A 19,388-nucleotide genomic window follows, 5' to 3' on the forward strand; every position below is an offset into this window, starting at 1 on the left:
TGTCATCGCACCCGCGGAGGGTTTGGCCGCAGGTGCGGGGGGACATGCAGGTGCGCGTGGTTAATTGCAAAAACGGAGAGGGCCAGCCCAGGCCAGGGTCATATGTGCGGATACCTGGGCGCAGATGCGCATCCGCACACTACAAGAATATTGACTTTTAACGACCATTTCTTAACGAAAGGGCATAAGTCCGGTCGTTATAAATATACTTTTGGCTACCAAAATTTTTTCCTATCGTTAAATCACTATTTTTAGTTCAGCAATAATAGGAGAATAATATTCGGTCACTAAATAGTATAATATCCCTTCGTTAATACTAAAATAAAATTAAACCCAAAAAGAACGCATGTTTCTCTTAATGTTTCCCCGCCCACCGCTCTAAATAAATAAATAATAAAGAAAAAAAAGACTCGCCTCAAACAGAACTGCTTAGCAATAGAAACTTCTAAGTCTTCATCTCGGAGACTCAAAATTATCATTCTCTAAGGCGTACCTTTGTTTGAAATCTGTGGATAAATTATAGTGCTTGGTGACATACTTTTTCTACTTTTAATTTTTTATAATTTGATATTCTCTCATGTTTTCTCCTTATTTCTTATGTGTAGAATCTTTAGAATAAGCTTCAAAATTTTATTGGACAGCATAGGAATAAGCTCGAGATTCTGTCGCCACAAGTTAGGAAACATAGAGATATTCTAAGAGAGCTTCAGGTGCGTTCTTGGTTCAATTTCGAACTTCGTCTGTGTTCTTCTTGCTTTTCTTCTCATGTTTAATTTGTGAAGATTCATCTGTGATGGTTGTGTAAAATTGGTGAAGGATTGTTGTGATAACTTAGTGTCACGACCCAAAATCCGACTAGTCGTGATGACACATAACCCAACCCGATAGGTAAGCCAATTAACCACTAACTAATTCCAATAACAATTAAATAAGCAATTAAGTAAAGAAATATCTGAATCTGATACATTCCCCAAGGACTGGTAGAACAAATCATGAGCTTTTAAGAATAGAGTTTACAAAGCTGAAATGAAGTAAATACATCATCTGTTTGAAAGATACATTAACAGAGTTTCATAGATCTAAGGCTACCATGAATAAGAGGCAGCATCAACCGGAATGCAAGTACCTCTTTAAATCCATCTCCCGTCGAACACAACAACGCCAGCATCCAACATCTGCACGCAAGGTGCAGAAGTGTAGTATGAGTATAACCGACACCACATAATCAGTAAGTAACAAACCTAACCTTAGGTTGAAAGTAGTGACAAGCTAACACAAAGGTCGGGTCCAACACCAATATTACACAACAGTTCATAACAGCATAGTACAAGTAACAAAAAAGATATCTCAGAAATAAAATGCTCAGTTCGTTCACAGTTCCAGAAAAATAGGCATTGCTTTTCAAGTATCTCAGTGAAAACCTAAATCTTTTACCGAAAATGCCAAAATACGAGTAAGTTTGAAAACAGTAATATTTTTCCAAATATTCTTTCATTAATAAATAAGATGTTTCATTTTTTTTCCAGATAGCCAATGTGAAATGCATCACCATGCCCATATGTTAATATGTGTGAGAAATCATGAATGACGTGATACCGTACAACATGAGGAAAACACATCTCTATGCTTGTATGTCATGTTTGCATGTCAATGCAATGTATCTCAGAGATGAACTCATGTACTCACTCTCTCAGAGTACTCAATCTCACTTTCTCACACATTCCACTCATCATGCTCAATCACTCGATACAGTATATGGCCAATCCGGCCCAGGAAGATCCATCCCAAAATATACACATCAACTGATCATCACTAACTCAATACCGAGTAGGGCCAATCCAGCCCGTGGAGAAGATCCATCTCCACGTATATAATGCTTCGGACAACATCCATGTCCAGGGAATATTTGTCCCTCAATATAAAATCAACCGCGCTCACTGGGGGTGTGTACAAACTCCAGAGGAGCTCCTTCAGCCCAAGCACTATAATCCGCACGGACAACTCACGTGCCATAATATCAATATCAGAATCAATCAGGCCCTCGGCCTCACTCAGTCATCAATCTCTCCAGTCTCTCTCTCTCTCTCACGGGCTCACAATGTCATGAAACTAGACCAAAAATAATGATATGATGTATCAATAAATAACAACAGAGACTGAGATATGCTATGCATATGAATACGTATGAGTGAGTATGTAATGCAATTAAAGGAGATAAATCTACAGCAGAAATGACCTCGGTGGGTCCCAACAGGATAAGCATGTAGCCTAAACATAGTTTATAGCATGAATCACATTTTGATAACTCTAGTACGTAGAGATTTCATGATTTCAGACAAGTTCAGATAACTACACAGTACCACAGAAATAACAGAGTCACAGCTCACACGGTGCACGCCCACACACCTGTCACCTAGAATGTTTGTCACCTCAACACCAAACACATAACACGTATATTCAGGGTTCATACCCCAGCACTAAGATTAGAAGAGTTACTTATCTCGTACAAGCCAATTCCAACACCGATCAAGCCAAGCGATACTCCAAAATGCCATCCCGCATGTTCTGACCTCCGAACGGCTCGAAACCAACCTAAAACAACTCAAATACATCAAACAATGCTAAAGGAACCAATCCCAATCGACAAAGGTCAAATCATGAATCAAAAACCCAAAATCGGCCAAAAAGTCCAACCCAGTCCCATGCCTCGAAACCCGACCAAACTCACAAAATCTGACAACCCACTCAATTACGAGTCCAACCATTTTAGTTTCACTGAAATCCAACTCCAAATTGGTGTTCAAAACTCGAAAATTCATATTATGAAATTTTAGGCTAAAACCCCCAATTTCTCTTTTGGAATCCTCAATCAAATGCCAAAAATAAAGATAGATTCATGATATAAAATCAAAAATGAGTAGAGAACACTTACCCCAGTCCACAAGATGAAAATTGCTTCAAGAATCGCCTTATTCCGAGCTCCATAGCTCCCAAAATGAAGAAAGAACCAAAACCCTCGATAATATAGCTTCTGCCCAGCGATTCCGCAATTGCGAACTATTCATCGCATCTGCGACCACCGCTTTTGCGGTAAAACATCGCTTATGCAAAAATAACCTGACCCAGCAAATCCCTCGCACATGCGGTCTTTAAGCCGCTTTTGCGATCGCGCTTCTACGCACTTGAGCCGCATCTGCGGTTGCGCAGGTGCGTCCAAGCACCCGCACCTGCGATCCTCACGCCCAGCTCCCCTTCACACTTCTGCGATGAGACTACCGCTTTTGCGGCTCCGCACCTACGTCCAACACTCCGCAGGCACGGTCACACCAGAACCAGAAATCTTCAGCAATGCAACATAAAGAGAAAATGACCTGAACCTCGTCCAAAACTCACCGGAGCCATTCGGGACCCCGTCCAAATATACCCACAAGTCCCATAACATAACACAGACCTACTCGAGGCCTCAAATCATATCAAACAACATGAAAATGATGAATCGCACCTCAAATCAAAATTTATGAACTTTAAACTTTCAAATTCAATAACTCGTGTAGAAACATAGCAAATCAAACCGGAATGACTTCAATATTTGCACACAAGTCATAAATGACATAACAGAGCTATTCTAATTTCCAGAATCGGAATCCGACCCCGATATCAAAAAGTCAACCCCCCCGTCAAACTTTCCAAAAATTTAAATTTCACCATTCCAAGCCTAATTCCACTATGGACCTCCAAATAATTTTCCGGACACGCTCCTAAGTCCAAAATCACCATACGGAGCTATTGGAATAATCAGAATTCAAATCCGAGGTCGTTTACACATAAGTCAACATCCGGTCAACGTTTTCAACTTAAGTTTTCAATTATGACACTAAGTATCTCATTTCACTCTGAAATCCTTCCGAACCCAAACCAATTACCCCGGCAAGTCATACAACGACTGTAAAGCATAAAGTGAGCAGTAAATGGGGGAACGAGGCTGTAATACCCAAAACGAACGGTCGGGTCGTTAATCCTCCCCTACTTAAACATATGTTCGTCCTCGAACGTGCCAAGAGTTGTTTCCAAACCACCAAATCACTATTTCATCTTACTACGCACGTACCCGGGGGTGATCTTACGTCACCCTATCCTATATAGGTCTGATAACACCACATAACTGAAATTTCCTAATTCAACCTAACCCATAAACCTTAGAACCAATTTCTTTTTTCCAACATCCGGAATTTTCTATAAGATCAGAATCCCGTATCAACACTCTGTATAAGTCTGAACAAGTTGTACCAAAAGCCGTAACCATAACTCAAATACTCAAAACTCAAATACCACATAGCTCAAATGCTTGTAGCAATGATTTCTAATCACAGTAAATGCTCAAATCAACCCAATACCGGAAACAACCTCGTATCAAACAAAGCCTTATTCTAAACATTCGTACATTGCCAATGATGAAAGAAACATGCAGAACTCATAACCATTTATCAGATCAACAAGTCACGATACTCCATCTCCTTCGACAAGACTATTTCAATTTCTAAGTCAATCAGCAACAATATCCTTCCAAATATACCCCAATCAAATCTGATAGCACACATCCTAGATCCGACGACCTCATTTTATCAAATACAAGCTACTCTCCTGACATTCCACACCAATACTACCCTGAGCCACGAACCCTGCAATCTGTGCACCAATACGCAACAATTCAGATGTATTCAAACATAGAAAATGACCCAAACGCGAGAGCTGCCCCGCAAGCTTAACAAGTACCGCCATAACGAAATGCTAAAAATCCATCACACACCGTAGAACCATAACACACGATTCTAACACAAGGGATCATATCTCAACATAACTCTGCTGCAATGCATGACCTCATCCAAACACTGATCCATATAAAATACCTCAGCCACCATGCTCAAAATCAATAACCACGTGTAATCCGACTTCAAATACTCAAAATGCATTACCATAACCATGGAGAAGCATATGACACAATGCCACACAAAACCCGAAAGAACATAACCCATACGGCATCAACCATACAATACCCAATTACTCATCTCGCTCAAATTCTGTTATAAAGCCCAAATAGAACTGCACCAGGTGTGCTTATAACCAACGAATCACAACTCCTCGTAGAATAGAAGAGTAACTCACAGACCTTTTTAGAACATGAATAAGATGAATAACAACCAAATGGAACATCCCTCAACAATAGCAGTATGGAGCAAACCAATCCGACCCGATGTAGAATATACATCCTTATTGGGCCTACCAATGGACCCAAAATCAACTTTGGTCACCCACAAATAGATAAATAACCCTTCAAAAGTCCACAATGACTGAGTCATAACACATTCTATCATCCTCTGACTAGCTTTGGCCTCATTTTCACAGTCCACAACCACAAAACAATCTGTTCCTAAGAACTCCTAGTCTCTAAATCTATAGAGCACACGAATCACCACATCTGGTCATAACTCCACCGCCAGAATGTCTAATACATCTCTCATACACGATCATCCCACGGGAAATACTTCAAAAATTCTTTCGTGCCATATAGCAAAATTTGAATATCAGCAGTCGATCAACTAGGAGAGTGTCGCAGTACCAGTGAAGTATCCATAAATCAAAAAATACTACCCCTTATGAAATGTATACTCTTATCAATCCATACCGATTAGTAATATCATTTACCTAGTCATCTGAAACCGTCCATGCTGCCTATGAATTTATGCCCTTCCCTTCCAAACTTACCCGTGACTTTGCACATGCAAATCTCAATCCCACACAACATACCACATCTACCATTCCATCCTATGAAGAGTACAAGAATCTCATAATCAACTTTGAGTCACAAGCAGAATACATACCCGATCAGTCATAAACCTTCCATTTGATCTCATCCCGGGGAAATCCCAATACGCAACATATTCCTCACGCTGGTAGAAAATATCCACCTCGAACCGTGATAGAAATCATCGAGAACTCTTTGGAATCCATTTGCACATAACCAGACCATCAGAACCGAATCTCTCTAACTCCACCAAGCCACGCGGGTTGCCAAAATCCAAGGGCATTGCCACGAAGCACCTGTAGAGACTCACAATGTCGTAAGAACCAAAAGAGCCAATCATATCCATTACCATGCTGATACAACCCATAAAATGTAATACATCATGCATTCATAAATTCCCTTGCATAATTCATCCTCAAAACCAACATCTGCATCATAACCGATCCACAAGTATGCCTCAGACTGAAACCGATATGACACATAACCATACAATCAAATCGTCGATAGTAGACTCCCCTACTTGGCTCAAAGCCATGAAATAAAACATCTGATAACTTACAATAACCATACCCCATTACTGCAGTGAGATTCAACTAAATTCTTCATAAGCTCATGTAACACAAACCATCTAATACTTCAAATTATCGTCAAATCTCGCATTCACCCTTGTAATAGTCACAACTACTACGCAATCACTTAACCTTCCTGAGTCTGAACTCACAACAAGGCATGAAAATCTACTTCACTCCATAATTAAACAACATAAAAAAATCCCTCAACACACCCATAACTCGAGCCAATACGTCAAATCATGATAGAAATCAAGCACCCAATAGTCCTTTTACATCTCACAAAAACTCTTCTCACCATATTCAAACTATATGAATACATCTCGTAGTCATATCATACTCATCACGTAGCCATCTAGCCACTCATCGAGCCACAAAGTCCACTCATAGGGACACTACCGGACGTATAAGTCCAAAAGCACATGCTCACATAATAGAAATCTCCGTGCTCAAGCTACCATCAAAACCCGGCCTTAAGTCCTCCAGACTAGCCCATCATCAGCACACCAAAATCATATCTCGCACCTCAACCATGAAATTATAAGCCACCGGCGCACAACTGATATCGAGCACTCACATGCACATACGAATGCGTGGAAAGAATTCAAAGAGTTATGCTTCAAGTTGAATCAATGCCGTACGATAAGGAAAGAACGATGGGAAGTATATCCTAAATGTCCTGTAGCCTCTTGAAGATAGGTATGGATGTCATCATACCGATCCGCAAGACTCTACTAGACACTTGCTAATGACTTGTAGAACCTATGAACCTAGAGCCCTGATACCACCTTGTCACGATCCAAAATCTGACAAGTCGTGATGGCATCTAACCCAACCCGCTAGGTAAGTCAATTAACCACTAACCAATTCCAATAACAATTAATTAAGTAATTAAGTAAAGAAATATTTGAATCAGATACATTCCCCGAGGACTGGTAGTACAAATCATGAGTTTCTAAGAATAGAGTTTACAAAGCTGAAATGAAGTAAATACATCATCTGTTTGAAAAATACATTAACAGACTTTCATATATCTAAGGCTACCATGAACAAGAGGCAGCTTCAACTGGAACACAGGTACCTTTTCAAATCCAGCTCCACTCGAACACAACAACGTCAGCATACAACATCTGCACGCAAGGTGCAAAAATGTAGTATGATTACAACCGAGCTCATGTACTTAAAAAATAACAAACCTAACCTTAGGTTGAAAGTAGTGACGAGCTAACACAAAGGTCGGGTCCAATACCAATATTCCACAACAGTTCATAACAGCATAGTATAAGTAACAAAAGTGGTATCTCAGAAATAAAATGCTCAGTTCGTTCACAGTTCCAGAAAAATAGGCATTGCTTTTCAAGTATCTCGGTGAAAACCCAAATCCTTAAACCGAAAATGCCAAAATACTAGTAAGTTTGAAAACAGTAATTTTTTTCCAAAAATTCTTTCAATAATAAATAAGATGTTTCATTTTCTTTTCGAATAGCCAGTGTGAAATGCATCACCATGCACATATGCCAATATGTGTGAGAAATCATGAATGACGTGATACCGTACAGCATGAGGAAAACACATCTCTATGCATGTATGTCATGTGTGCATGTCAATGCAATTTATCTCAGAGATGAACTCATGTACTCACACTCTCAGAGTACTCAATATCACTTTCTCACACATTCCACTCATCATGCTCAATCGCTCGGTACTGTATATAGTCAATCCGGCCCAGGGAAGATCCATCCCGGAATATACACATCAACTGATCATCACTCACTCAGTATCGAGTAGGGCCAATCCAGCCCTTGGAGAAGATCCATCTCCAGGTATATAATGCTTCGGACAACATCTATGTCCAAGGAAGATCCATCCCTTAATATAAATCAACCACGCTCACTAGGGGTGTGTACAGACTCCGGAGGTGCTCCTTCAGCCCAAGCGCTATAATCCGCATGGACAACTCAGGTGACACAGTATCAATATCAGAATCAATCAGGCCCTCGGCCTCACTCAGTCATCAACCTCTACAGTCTCTCTCTCTCTCACGGGCTCACAATGTCATGAAACTAGCCAAAAAATGATGATATGATGTATCAATAAATAATAACAGAGACTGAGATATGCTATGCATATGAATACGTATGACTGAGTATGTAATGCAATGAAAGCAGATAACTCAAAAGCAGAAATGACCTCGGTGGGTCACAACAGGATAAGCATATAGCCTAAACATAGTTTATAGCATGGATCACATCTTGATAACTCTAGTACGTAGAGATTTCATGATTTCAGACAAGTTAAGGTAACTACACAGTACCACAGAAATAATGGAGTCACAGCTCACACGGTGCACGCCCACACGCCCGTCACCTAGCATGTGCGTCACCTCAACACCAAACACATAACATATATATTCAAGGTTCATACCCTCAGCTCTAAGATTAGAAGAGTTACTTACCTCGAACAAGCCAATTCCAACACCGAGCAAGCCAAGCGATACACCGAAATTCCATCCCGCGCGTTCCGACCTCTGAATGACTCGAAACTAACCAAAAAAAACTCAAATACATCAAACATTGCTAACGGAACCAATCCCAATCGACAAATGTCAAATTTTGAATCAAAAACCCAAAATCGGCCAAAAAGTCCAACCCGGGCCCATGCCTCGAAACCCGACCAAACTTACAAAATCCGATAACGCACTCAATTACGAGTCCAACCATACTAGTTTCACTCAAATCCGACTCTAAATCGGTGTTCAAAACTCAAATATTCGTATTATGAAACTTTAGGCTAAACCCCAATTTCTCTTTTGGAATGCTCAATCAAATACCAAAAATTAAGATAGATTCATGATATAAAATCAAAAATGAGTAAACAACACTTACCCCAGTCCACAAGATGAAAATTGCTTCAAGAATCGCCTCATTCTGCACTCCATTTGCAGTCTTTAAGCCCAGCGATTCCACATTTGCGGACAATTCGTCGCATTTGTGACCACCGCTTTTGCGGTAAAACTTCGCTTCTACAAAAATGACCTGACCCAGTAAATTCCTCGCACATGCGGTCTTTAAGCTGCTTATGAGAACGCCCTTCTGCGCACTTGAACCGCATCTGCGGTTGCGTAGTTGCATCCATGCACCCGCACCTGTGATCCTCATGCCCAGCTCCCATTCACGCTTCTGCGATGAGACTGCCACTTTTGCGGCTCCGCACCTATGCCCAACACTCCGCAGGTTGCGGTCACACCAGAACTAGAAATCTTCCGCAATGCAACATGAAATGAAAATGATTTGAACCTCCTCCGAAACTCACCCGAGCCATTTGAGACCCCGTCCAAATATACTGACAAGTCCCATAACATAACACGGACCTACTTGAGACCTCAAATCATATCAAACAATATCAAAATGACGAATCGCACCTTAAATCAAAATCTATGAACTTTGAACTTTCTAATTCAATAACTCGTGCTGAATCATAGCAAATCAATCCGGAATGACTTCAAATTTTGCACACAAGTCATAAATGACATAGCAGAGCTATTCTAATTTCCAGAATCGGATTTCAACCCTGATATCAAAATATCAACCCCCCGGTCAAACTTCCCTAAAATTCAACTTTCGTCCTTTCAAGCCTAATTTCACTACGGACCTCCAAATAATTTTTCGGACACGCTCCTAAGTCCTAAATCACCATACAGAGTTATTGGAATTATCAGAATTCAAATCCGAGGTCATTTACACATAAGCCAGTATCCGGTCAACATTTCCAACTTAAGTTTTTAATTATAAGACTAAGTGTCTCATTTAACTCCGAAATCCTTCCGGAGACGACCCAATTACCCCGGCAAGTCATACAATGACTGTAATGCATAAAGTGATCAGTAAATGGGAGAACGAAGTTGTAATACCCAAAACAAATGACCGGGTCGTTGCACTTAGCCCTAATTATTTTGGGATCTATTGGAGATTGCACTTTTATAGTTGTCCATGGAATTGCTCACCAGCTGTTTGACTAATTTCCTAAATGAATATTGGAACCTTATGTAATGACTCAGCCAATCGTTTTGAGTGTATTAGCCTCGATCCCCTATTTACTGCTTCCCCAGTATTATTTTCTGCTTATGAGACTTAACGGGAGGTTTTGTTGTGGTTTCGGAGTGATTTGGGGCACTTAGTCCCTAAAATAGAAGCTTAAGTCTTAGGATTTTGACCGTAGTCGGAACTGTGTAAAGAAGAATCCGAAATGGAGTTCTGTTGGTTCTGTTAGCTTTGTTGGATGATTTTGGACTTAGGAGCATGTCCGAATTGTCTTTTGGAGGTCTGTAGCTGATTTTGGTTTGAATTGGCGAAAGTCAAATTTTTGGAGATTTTGACCGGTAATGGACTTTTTGATATCGGGGTTGGATTCTGATTCCGGAAGTTGGACTAGGTCCGTAATGTCAATTATGACTTGTGTGCAAAATTAGAGGTCAATCGGACATGATTTGATAGGTTTCGACATCGGTTGTAGAAATTTAAAGTTTCAAGTTCATTAAGTTTGAATCGGAGGGTGATTCGTATTTTTAGCATTGCTTGATGTGATTTGACGGCTCGACTAAGTTCGTATGGTGTTATAGGACTGGTTGGTATATTTGGTTGAGGTCCAGGGGGCCTCGGGTGAGTTTCGGATGCTTAACGGATCAGAATTTTGACTTGTGTAATTGTTGAAGCTTTCAAGCTTATGGTGTAATCGCACTTGCGTTGGGGTGCCCATAGGTGCATACACACAGGTGCGAGAGGCCAAGCATAGAAGCAGGGTTGAGGAGATGGTGAGGGGTCGCAGGTGTGAGGGAATTTCCGCAGATGCGCGCCCGCAGATGCGCTTGAAGTTTCGCAGATACGGAGAGTGAGCTAGAGGGGGAGACCACAGAAGCAGACCATTATCCGCAGGTACGCACACGCAGGTGAGACCACCTGATCGAAAAAGCGGTCCCAGTCACCTTAAGCCCACCTGCGATGGAATTTCCATAGGTACGGCGTCGCAGATGCGACTAGAGGTCCGCAGGTGCGAGATCGCTGGGCAGAAATGGGGAAAATTTTGAGGATTTGATCTCATTTTCATTTTGGGTCTTTGAGAGCTCGGATTGAGGTGATAATGCAAGGATTTTTCAGAGAGAACTTTGGGGTAATGATTCTAAAATCATTTATGGTTATATTCCACTAATCTATAGTTGAATTCATCATTCAATTAAGGAATTTGGTTGAGAAATTTGGATATCATATTTGGATAATTTTGGTACGAATGAGCTCGTGAGTGAATGGGTGTTCATATTTTGTGACTTTTACCCGATTCCGAGACGTGGGTCCAGGTCGACATTTTAGGATGGTTTTTTGAAATTCTTGTTAAATCTTGATTTCATTAATTAGATTAGTCTATTATAGTTGTATTTATGGTATGTAAATATTTTTGGCTAGATTTGGGCCATTCAGAGTTGGATAATCGAGGAAAGGGCATTCTTACTGATTGATTGAGCTTGGTTCGAGATAAGTGGCTTGCCTAACATTGTGTGGGGGGAATCCCCTTAGGATTTGGTACTGTTGTAATATGTGAGCGTCGTGTACGTGAGGTGACGAGTACGTATGCGGGCTATTTGTTGTAAAACCCGATTTATTTTACTGAGTAGTAATTTGTTTTTCCTTTAATTTGAGTTATACTGTTTAAATGAGTATTAGTCTGTTTTCATTCTTAATTGAGCTATTCCAATATGTGTAGCTATCCTGTTTAGTCTAATATCACATGTCTACGTGCTTTAACTGCTTATTTGAACTCTATGAAGCATGCCCATCTGATTTCCTGCTTTACCTTGTTCTTTATCAGTATAACTGTAGAAATCTTGCTGTTAACTATTGTATTTATCGATTTGAGCTGTGTGTTTACTTTTGAGACTACGAGGTGATTCCTAGGGAGTTCTTCCTACGCATTTACTTTTGAGACTACGAGGCGGTACCTCAGGAGTTCTCTCTGCACATTTACTTTTGAGACTATGAGGCGGTACCTCGGGAGTTCTCCCTGCATATTTACTTTTGAGACTACGAGGCAGTACCTCAGGAGTTCTCCCTGCACATTTACTTTTGAGACTACGAGGCAGTACCTCGGGAGATCTCTTTGCTTCTTTACTTCAGGACTATGAGACGGTATCTCGGGAGATCCCCTACTGCTTACCCCTCTGTGTTGTACTGTTGCCTTGTTGTGTTTCCTTTTGTTAAATTCTAGCCTTTTATTATATTGTATATTCTCCTGCCTTAATTATTATTTACCAGTGGGCCTGACCTGACCTCGTCACTACTCGATCGAGGTTAGGCTTGGCACTTACTGGGTACCGTTGTGGTGTACTCATGCTACTCTTCTGTACATGTTTTGTGTGCAGATCCAGGTGCTTCTTATCAGCCACACTATTAGCTGAGAGTGCTTGCTGTTGTACCGAGACTTCAAGGTACATATGCCGCGTCCGCAGACCTCAGAGTCCCCCTCTATTCTCTCCTATGTCATTTACCTTCCATACTTATTTTGTTAGACTCTGGTGTATGGAGATACTAGTTTCCTTTTGTAGCTTGTAACTTACGATGTTCCGAGTTTTGGGAAGACTATGTATTTATAGAGTATTGGTTATTGTACATGCTGAGCGGCATTGCTACTAGTTATTCAGTTATCCAATGCTGTTAGTTGCCAAGTTTTACTTTCGTTTTGTTATTTTTCTCAATTTGTTAGGCTTACCTAGTCGTAGAGACTAGGTGCCGTCACGGCGTTATACGGAGGGAGTTTGGGTCGTGACAAGTTGGTATTAGAGCTCTAGGTTCATAGGTGTCGTGAGTCACAAGTCAGTTTATTAGAGTCTCGTGGATCGGTGCGGAGACGTCTGTACTTATCTTCGGGAGGCTATGGAACTGTTAGGAAAAAGTATACTTCTTCGATTCCTTTTCGTGCGAAATTTATTGAAATCAAAATTCTAAACTTCTGTATTCTATTCTCTCACAGATGGTGAGGACACGTACAGGCGGATCTGATGACCAGGCACCCACGCCCGCTGCTAGAGCCGCGAGAGGCCGGGGCAGGGGTAGAGGCCGAGGACGTCCATGAGGCGCAGCTAGAGCACCCGCACGAGCTGCTACAGAGGAGCCCCTAGTAGCTCCAACTGGAGGGCAGACACCTGAGATACATGTTGCTGCACCAGCCCTTCAGGAGACTCTAGCCTAGTTTCTGAGCATGCTCAGCACCTTAGCTCAGGCTGGATTGATTCCACTTTCTCCAGCCACATTTCAGACCGGGGGAGGAGCACAGTCTCCCGTCGTCGGTACTCCAGAGTAGCGGGTTCAGGTCGACTAGGTTCCAGAGATTATACCAATGCAGCCGGTAGCTCCTACTCAGCCCGTGGTTAGGGTAGCAGTTTCTGAGGTGGAGCAGCTCAGACTCGAGAGGTACAAGAAGTACCACCCTCTTACCTTCAGTGGATTTGCATCAGAGGATGCTCGGGGTTTTCTGGAAGAGTGTCACCGTATTCTCAATACTATGGGTGTAGTGGAGTCGAGTGGGGTTTCTTTTACTACATTCTAGCTTAGAGGAGCAGCCTATCACTGGTGGCGTGCTTATGAGTTGGGTAGTCTGGATGAGGCAGTTTCACTTACATGGACTCAGTTCTCAGACATGTTCTTGAGGAAGTATGTTCCTCAGAGTCATAGAAACACATGGCGCGCGGAGTTTGAGCAGTTGTGCCAGGGTGCTATGACTGTATCAGAGTATGCAATTCGCTTCAGTGGTTTGGCCCAACATGCACCAGCCTTGGTTGCCACAGTTCGAGAGAGGGTTCGTAGGTTTATTGAGGGACTCCACCCCAGTATCAGGCTTAGCATGCCCCAGGAGTTAGAAATGGATATTTCTTACCAGCAGGTTGTGGGTATTACTAGGAGATTGGAGGGTATGCTTGCTCGGGATAGAGAGGAGAGGGAGGCCAAGAGGTCTCAAGAATCTGGCACTTACAGTGGTACTCGTACCCCAGCTGCAGTTCGCCATGGTAGGGATTATGTGAGCCACCCCATTCATTCAGCTCTTCCAGCCGTCAGTGGTATTCCGGCCCCTTCTAGGCCCCAGAAGCCTTATTATCCACCACCAGTGTCTAGTATGCCTCCTGCATGGGGTACTTTCAGCGGGCAGTCCAGCAGACCTGGCTCTAGCCAGTCAGAGCAGCCACGCTCTTCGAGAGCTTATTTTGATTGTGGCGACACTCGCCATATGGTAAGGGATTGCCCTAGACTTAGGAGGGGTGCACCTCCACAGACTTCTCAGGCACAGCGTGCTCCACCGGGTCCTCAGGCTATGATTACAGCACCAGTTACCGCCCCACCTACTCAGCCAGCTCAAGGTGGAGGTCGGGGAGGTCGAGGTCGCCCTAGAGGGGGAGGCCAGGCCCGATATTATGCTCTTCCTACTCTTACAGAGGCAATTGCTTATGACTTTGTCATTACAGGTATTGTCTCGGTCTATCATAGATATGCGTCGGTTTTATTTGATCCAGGCTCCACTTATTCCTATGTGTCCTCTTATTTTGACCCGTATTTGGGTATATCTCAGGATTTCCTTGAGTTCCCCATTTATGTGTCTACTCCTGTGGGAGATTCTCTTGTTGTGGACCGCGTGTATCGGTCGTGTTTAATTGTTATCAGTAGTTTTGAGACCATAGCTGATTTATTATTGATGAGTGGTGGATTTCGATATTATTTTGGATATGGACTGGTTGTCGCCCCATTATGCTATTCTTGATTGTCACGCTAAGACCATGATGCTGGCTATGCCAGGATTATTGTGATTAGAGTGGAGAGGTACCTTAGAGGATACTCCCACCAGAGTTATTTCATTTCTTAAAGCTCAACTAATGGTTGAGAAGGGGTGTGACGCATATCTAGCTTATGTGAGAGATGTCAGTATTGATACCCTTACAGTTGAGTCAGTCCCGGTAGTGAGGGATTTACCAGATATATTTCCAGCTGATCTTCCGGGCATGCCGCCCGACAGAGATATTGATTTTGGCATTGATTTGTTGCCGGGCACTCAGCCCATCTCTATTCCTCTGTATCGTATGGCTCTTCCTGAGTTGAAGAAATTGAGAGAGAAGTTACAGAAGTTGCTTGATAAGGGCTTTATTCGGCTCAGTGTGTCACCTTGGGGTGCTCTTGTCTTATTTGTGAAGAAGAAGGATGGTTCTATGCGGATGTGTATTGATTACTGCCAGTTGAACAAAGTCACAGTGAAGAACAGGTATCCATTGCCTCGTATTGATGACCTATTCGATCAGTTATAGGGTGCCAGAGTGTTTTCCAAGATTGACTTACGTTCAGGCTATCATCAGTTAAAGATTCGGGAGCCAGATATCCCGAAGACTGCTTTCAAGACTCGGTATGGTCACTACGAGTTCCTTGTGATGTCTTTTCGGCTGGCCAACGCCCCAGCAGCTTTTATGCACTTGATGCATAGTGTGTTCCGGCCTTATCTTGACTCTTTCATCATTGTGTTTATTGACGACATTCTGGTGTACTCCCATACTCGGGAGGCTCATAAGCAGCACCTGATGACTACGCTTCAGACCTTGAGAGAAAAGAAGTTATATGCAAAATTTTAAAAGTGTGAGTTTTGGCTAGACTCAGTGGCATTCTTGGGTCATGTAGTATCGAGTGATGGGATCCAGGTGGATCCGAAGAAGATTGAAGCTGTGCAGAGTTGGCCCAGACCATCCTCAGCTACAAAGATATGGAGTTTTCTTGGTTTGGCGAGGTATTACCATCGATTTGTAGAGGGTTTCTCATCTATTGCAGCACCTATGACCAGGCTGGCCCAGAAGGGTGCTCCGTTCAGGTGGACAGAGGAGTGTCAGGAGAGCTTTCAGAAGCTCAAGACATCTTTGACTACAGCCCCAGTATTGGTATTGCCTATAGGTTCAGGGTCTTATACTGTGTATTGTGATGCGTCGTGGATTGGTCTCGGCGCGATGTTGATGCAGGACGGTAGGGGGATTGCCTACACGTCCAGATAGCTGAAAGTACATGAAAAGAACTATCTTGTCCACAATCTTGAGTTAACAGCTATTGTTCATACCTTAAAGATTTGGCGGCACTATTTGTACGGTGTCCCTTGGGAGATTTACACCAATCACCGGAGTTTACAGCATTTGTTCAAACAGAAGGATCTTAGCTTGCGTCAGCGGCGGTGGTTGGAGTTTCTTAAAGATTATGATATCACTATTTTGTACCATCCCGGGAAGGCCAATATGGTGGCCGATTCCTTGAGTCGTAGGGCGGAGAGTTTGGGGAGCTTAACATATTTACCAGAAGCAGAGAGGCCATTGGCATTGGATGTTTAGGCCTTGGCCAACCAGTTTGTTAGATTGGATATTTTCGAGCCGAGTCAAGTATTGGCTTGTGTGGTCTCTCGATCTTCTCTTTATGATCATTTCAGGGAGCATCAGTATGATGACCCCATGTCATGCCCTAAAACCGAGGAGCGCGACCGGCGCTCAACCGAGTGAACCCGACCGAGCAAGCCTGTTAAATTCCGTCTACCCAAATTTAATTTGTGAATAAATAGGAGATGTACTCCGTTAATCAAATACTGAAGAGATTTCATTGACCGCTTCCATTTCATTCCCATTAACAACATCATTCAATATTTTGAAAATAGTACGAGTTTAAAGATGTAATGAAAAATATGTTGCCAAATACCAATAGTTCTAATCCAATTCCCAACATCAAATACCACCCACAACCTGTCTACGGATCCTCTAAGTACAACTGAAGAGTAATATCGAAATGCCGGCAACAAGGCCCTCGGCTATACCTCAACCACAAAGTACATGAGAAACAAAAGACGCATGACCCCGAAATGAAGTGGGGCTCACCAAATCGGCTGAAAGGAGTGCACTGCTATCACTGATCAATGCCACCTGCTGTAGAACCACTTGCATCCATTAAAGATGCAGCGCCCCCGGCAAAAGGGACGTTAGTACTGTCGAATAGCACTAGTATGTATAGCTAGAAATCCTCTTTCAAAATAGAATGCCCATATGATCTATACGTGGAACATATAATATAATGTAATTGAAATAACCTGTACAAACAAAGACAACAAAAGGGACACCTATTATCTGCATTAATAATGTGTCTCATTAGACCGTCCTTAGTGTTCACCTATCATATTATACACTTGTGTGTTTCATAGACCGTCCACAGTGTTTATTCATACCGTACATCTATACCTCTTATACACAATGCACCTATTTGTTTCATAGACCGTCCACAGGATTTCATATCACAATGGATTTCATAACACAATGTACATATGTGTTTCATAGACCGTCCACACGGTTTCATAACACAAAGTACCTATGCGTTTCATAGACTGTCCACAGTGTTTCATAACACAATGTACCTATGCGATTTCATAGACCGTCCACAGGGTTTCCTAACACAATGTACCTATGCGTTTCATAGACCGTCCACAGGATTTCATATCATAATGTACATATGCATTCATAGACCGTCCACAGGGTTTCATAATATAATGTACCTATACGTTTCATAGACCATCCACAGGGTTTCATAACACAATGTACCTATGCGTTTCATAGACCGTCCATAGGATTTCATAACACAATATACCTATGCGTTTCAAAGACCGTCCATAGGGTTTCATAACACATTGGAAACAAAATTACAAATACCTACATCTCATAACCTTTCACATTACATATCACCTAATCCGTACTTTCAACCACTTACAACATCATTATTTCATTGGCCCTCTTGGCCATACATATGATTCTTTATTCATGGCACAATGGCCGTATTTTATATTCCACACTTTCATTTCTTCCCTTGCATAGATCATCATCATAATTATCAACAAGTAGGATATTCCGGAAATAACAACTTTAAGTTCATTAGTAATGAAGGCTTTAAACATAATCGATTTCTTTCCAATAAATTTAGTAAAATGATTGGCAATCGAAGCACAAATTATAATCATACACAATTTCCACTCACGAATGTGTAAGAATGCAAAGCACATTGAAAATTACTTAAAAAAGCATAACATTAGCTAAAACAACCACATATGGACATCACTTGAGTTTATAAACTTTTAGCCGATTATATTGTCGAAGTAAATTTTGGAATAGTTGAGTCAAAGTTCATTTCATAACCTTTCTCACATTATTTCATTACATCGGCACCATTGGCCACAAGTATACCTTTCACTATTGGCACGTTGGCCACACTTTATATTCCCAATTCACTGATTTCACTTCCAAACATGTTTATAGGTTATCAACAATAAGACATTGCCAATCAAGACTTTAGGTACACATATGAGCAATTAAGAGTCTTAAGAATATTGAGATTTTCTCACACAATTTGGCATACTAGCTTTCATTTGAAATACGATTCAAAGCCACAACATTTTAATACGCAACCCATACTTTGAAAATCACGGTAACATTATGAAATTCAATTCCAAGAAAAAAAGTTTAGCCAACATACCTCAATTGAGCTTTCCTTAAATTACTACAACGTTCCGAAAATTCTAGCAATCCCAATCTATTTTGAGACATAACAAAATTTAACAACAATTAGGAAGATATTCATGGTCTCAGCTCATTTGAACATTTCATCAGACACTAGGTGTGCAATTTTAACCACAAGGTTCTCCTACAAGATTTCTTTCACTCCACAAACCAATCCTTACTTATTTTAGCTCAACAATCTTCCCACAATTCTTATTGGTACATGCATGCATAAATAATAATCTCATACCCATGAATCATACTACTAATCAACCATCTTCTACCCAAATTCGAAATTGAAACTAGGGTATGGAACCTTACCTCTTAGATGAAAAACTTGTGGGTTTTCCTTATTAATCTTCCAAGATTTGAGCAAGACTTGATGAATAATTAGCCTAGGGTTTTTCTCTCTCTAAAACACTCTCCCTTC

At 41.6% G+C, this 19,388-nt stretch overlaps 1 long non-coding RNA gene across 2 annotated transcripts in view; it reads left to right on the top strand.

The window, feature by feature from the left end:
- The first annotated feature begins 530 nt into the window (after nt 1-530).
- Nucleotides 531-19,388, top strand: part of LOC108945425 (uncharacterized) — a 33,367-nt gene continuing 14,509 nt past the window's right edge. Inside the window, exon 1 of one of the 2 annotated variants that reach the window (XR_011415123.1) lies at nt 531-710. This is a non-coding gene — a long non-coding RNA (uncharacterized lncRNA). The remainder of the gene's footprint in view (nt 711-19,388) is intronic. The other variant, XR_004507404.2, reaches the window with a different exon arrangement.

Source organism: Nicotiana tomentosiformis, chromosome 3, assembly GCF_000390325.3.
Source record: "Nicotiana tomentosiformis chromosome 3, ASM39032v3, whole genome shotgun sequence".
In the NCBI taxonomy this organism is placed as follows: domain Eukaryota; kingdom Viridiplantae; phylum Streptophyta; class Magnoliopsida; order Solanales; family Solanaceae; genus Nicotiana; species Nicotiana tomentosiformis.